This window comes from Monopterus albus, unplaced genomic scaffold, assembly GCF_001952655.1.
Source record: "Monopterus albus unplaced genomic scaffold, M_albus_1.0 scaffold18.1, whole genome shotgun sequence".
In the NCBI taxonomy this organism is placed as follows: domain Eukaryota; kingdom Metazoa; phylum Chordata; class Actinopteri; order Synbranchiformes; family Synbranchidae; genus Monopterus; species Monopterus albus.
The window spans coordinates 2,487,058-2,491,781 of NW_018127898.1; positions in this window are offsets into that span (position 1 = coordinate 2,487,058).

Below are 4,724 nucleotides of genomic sequence, written 5' to 3' on the forward strand. Positions count from 1 at the left end.
GTCACTGTACTGCCTCAGCCTCTCAAGCTCCTTTCTAGTTTCTTTCTCCTTGTTGATAAAGGATTCAGTCTTGGCTTTCTGGTAAGCCAGCTGTTCCTTTGTCTCACTTAGCTCTTGGCTAAGTTGGATCCTCCAGTTCTGTTCGTAGTTAACACTCTCTCTGCCCCTGCTCAGCATCCCCTGGAGCCTCCCGATTTCCTCATGAAGGGCTTCGCAGTTCATGTTCTTGTTCTTGGGAGCTGTTTGTCTGTTGTTTCTACAGTTTTGGGGTCTGTCACTAGAACTTGCCATTTTTTTAACTGGAAGAATCACTTTTTACGTGAATACGAAGTATTTCACTGAATAGATGTTGTTAAACGTTTGTTTGTCGAGTATTAACTCTCTTGCTCACTAGCGTGGTACCTCTACTGAAGTTCAGAAGTGGTCTGATTGCCTGTGAAGCTGCAGTTATTAGGTGAGCTGCTGCGCGAGACCTGGTGACGTCACGAAGATCAAAGCCATGTCGCTGATGACGTCACGGCTCTGAATGCTGCAGAGTTCAACGTTCTGCATGTTTACATTCAAAATCGCAATCTGTCAGTCCAATGTGCTGTAAGCTAACAGGCCACCGTAGTGACATTCAAAACCATTTTAAAACCTGCAGGTTAAAGCAGGTTACGTGAAAACATAACCCCTTCATTGCCATTTGTTTGATCAAGTGATCATCATGATCACAGTTACATAAACTCTTTATATGGTCAAGACCAAACTTCTGAGAATGCTAAATAAAATACTAATTTATCTTTGTATTACAAATATAATTACTTAAATGAAATTACAAATTAAGACCAGACATAAAACACAAACAAAACACCACAATACACCATTGGGTTGGCATCAAACTGTTTAATGTTTTTACTTGTTAAATAAATATCACTCATTTATATTATAGGGACTACTTTTGTGGTTTGGAAACTTATTTTGCTTTGTTTACATCAAGGACATGTACAGTTGTTTATTTTATGAAGGTTAATTTAAGGAGAGTTGACACAAGTAGGAACTTAGACTATAGTCACAGGTATATAATTGATCATAATCAATCTCAATAGAATCTATATCAGCATGCCTTACAGATACAGTGATCAAGCCAAGATGTTCTATGCCAAGCTTCACTAATATACTGTAAGTGAAACTATTTTTAGGCAAGAGCTGCATTAGATGGTTTCCAAACACTGAATGAGTGTTCAAGGACAGGCAGCATTGTTGTTGTTGTTGTAAGATGCTACTTCTGTCACACTTGTTGGTTGTGCCATAGTTTTGCCCCCCTTGACTGTGACAAAAAAAAAGTTTTGAATAAACTTACTATCATAACTTGTTTTTGATATTTTCCTGATTTACTTGAATAGTTTGATTGTTGATTGATGGAGTAATGTGGGTTTCTTAAACTGAACACTTATTTCTACATCTATGCAAATGCATATGTAATATTTGTAACCTGAATAATAAATACAGAAACAGTTATTTAACAATATGATAAGGAGTAATTTAATTTATTTTAAATTACATTACATTTAGTTACATTTATACTGTTAATCTGGCCCTTTGAGGGCAACCATTATGCTAATGTGGCCCTTGGTGAAAATGATTTTGATACCCCTGCTCTAGGCCCTGACCTTGTCACTTTGCATAAGAAAACACCAAGCTCAACACAGTAAAGCATAAATTTCGGGGAAGGACATAATTAAAGCACATCAGATACAGAGATGATTATGAAGCTATGTGGCCAATCCCAGCACAGCACCAACATCATCTACAGATTTTAGATGGATAAATCTAAACCCAGCAAACCACCTGACACACAGCAAGCTAGGACATGTCAGATATGCAGCAGATGATCATTAATTCAAACCCCAAACGACAACAATTAACTTTCATGCTCAAGGAGGGGGTATGGCTTGGTGCAGACAATCTCTTATGAATTGTTTTGCAGCGGGATAAGCAGAGGGCCCTCAACTGAAGCTAGGCAATGACTGGGTGTAAGAGTACCAGCAGTGTAAACTGTAGACAGGAACTTGCCATTTAATATATTGAATTATATTATTAAAAATGGTAAAGCAAGCCAACACATTTAGCGGGATATACAAGTAAGAGTGTGGAGAAATGTGTATGAAAGAGAGAAGCAATGTTTAGTTTTCCATAAAGCAAAGATCACACGGAAATTATTAAATGTGCTGTGTACAAGAAAGTTTACATATCTAAAGTCAATATTTAATATTGGCCTGTAGAAACCCGACTATGTAGTGAGCTAATGGAAAACAATTCCCCAAAACAAAGGCAACCACCAAGAAGAAAAATATGTTCATCCTACAACACACAATATTCATAAATGAATTTGTGTCTCAATATTAGGTTAAATAACAATGGAGCATCATAATCACAGACCTCAGTATGAAGCATAAATGTCTAAAACCCCACCAACAAAGAAAGAGGCTCATGCAATGCTACAGTTATACCAACGCAAAACACTGCACACGGGCAGACAACAGCAGCAGAAGAAAAGCAACCTTGCAGCCAACAGACATCACAAGCAACAGCAGCATTTGCAGCTTCATATTGCCAAGCACACAAATCTCACAAAGCCCAACGCAACAGAACCAAAACCTGCGGTGCGCAACCTGCTTAGATTCTTTTTACGTGCGCCACCTGTTTTCCACCCACACCTTTAAATCCATAAATGGATGTAGGCACGCCCTTAATCTGTGTTTGCATTTAAAAAACCTTATTAGAGAGTAGTGGTCAGAATGACCTCTGAATACTCTTTCTCATCTTGCATTGGCAAGATCTTAGTAATGCTGGAACAGGCATCCTTACGCACGATCATTACGCACAGCTACACCTATTTATAGAGCTCTATAATTAAATCAAACACCTGTAAAGGCTTTTCAGTAGATTAGCGATGACAGAATTAATTAATGACAGTAATATTAGCAGTTTACAGAATAGACTAGAAAAATAAAAACCGGAACAATGGCGTCAAAATAAAAAAAATAATAAGAATCCTGAACATTTGATTAGGCCATCCTAAATTATTTTTTTGAAAACACACTTTATGAACTGAATTATATGTAACCAGCTTAAAATACAAGCTGTTTAAAAGTGCGCCTCGCTTCGTTTTTCCACTTCACCATATCGCAACCACCGAAACCGTGTGTACACATTTACGCATGCCCGAGGCAGGCACATTTTTCCTGTATATTCTGTCTACATATATGAATACCAGTTTCGGTGTGGGAAAAGGCGTGTGCATAGTCTTGGTGCATAAACATATACTGGCCTCAGGTCACTTTGAGCAGCCCGCTTCTTTGCAAAAGGTGCATTTGATGTATGTCACAGCAAGTCGACTATGGAGAGTACTAGCAGCAGCTCTGCTGCAGGGGCTCTGCAGGCTTCACTCCATTATGTAAGTGCCTGTACAGTATGTGCAATAACAGCAGACGAAGTGGACACAATGGCACACAAAAGGAAGCTGAATATAGCCTATATTCATTGTGTATTTTTTAAAAGGAATAGAGGAGTCAATGACAATTTGAAAGCAGGACCATGGGCTCTGAAAAAATAAACGTCCAACAGTACACAGGTGAAATAAGGTGTAATAATGTAGAGCGACATGGAGCATTGGAGGTATAAATTCAACACTGAAAATCTAATGAAAAGAAACAACACCTGCAGCTACTGATCAGGTATTTTACTAGGCTACACGGAGCCTGGGGACAGAATCCCAGCTAAGCTGGTAATAATTGAAAGCCTCTCTTCTCTGGTTCCCCTTTCATCCCTGTACCAATTCAAAAGCCACAGAAATGACTCCCTTTGGTGCCACATTCACATAGCCAGAAAACCGTCCCTCTCTGTATCTGTTTATTTTTCAGTTCTAATTTACTGCAACTACTGTCCTTGTTTTACAATATTTACTTTATGTCATTATTAAGCCCACCCCCTCTGTTTCTTCTTATCTGAGACCAGGTTATTTCATTTCTGACCTCCAGTCACAATGATTTATTGCAGGATTGTGGTATTAATTTTAAATCCGAATACCTAAGAAACCACCCATTGCCTCCTCTGTCCACATAATTTAACCATCACCATGTTTTCCACCAATAACTGCTTCCCTGCAGCTCTTTGGATAGTTTGCTGATTTGTTTGTTGAATCTCATGCTCCCTTGTCTGATGCCTCTGAGTCCCAGTGTTTGAGCTGAAAATTACAGCAATAATTGACAAGTCAGAGGAGATGATCCAGCAGAAAGACTGCAGGAGACAAACATGTGCAAATTACTTTCCATAAGTGTGGGGTTGTGAGACTGTTAAAGGCAGAGTCATACTTCAAATTTAAATGCAAGACCACTATTTTGTCAAATATCTTACCTACTGCATTTTAAGTTTTATGAATATCGATTGAACCACCACCTTAAAACATTATTTATTAGTTTGTTATAGCACCGCATCTGCATGTGGTCTGTGTGCATTTTGCTTCTAGTTTTTATAGCTGTTTTCATCATAAGATGTCATACCTGAGGTGTTTTTTACTGAGGCATTGAGCTACAGATCCCGCTGTGATCACCTTATGTTTAATATATTTTGTGGTGGTCATGCATATAAGAACCCAGTGTGTACATATATCAGGATCATTACGTGCACAGACAAGCAGCATAAAATCAATGTGGATTTTTTTCACATTCAGTCACTACAGC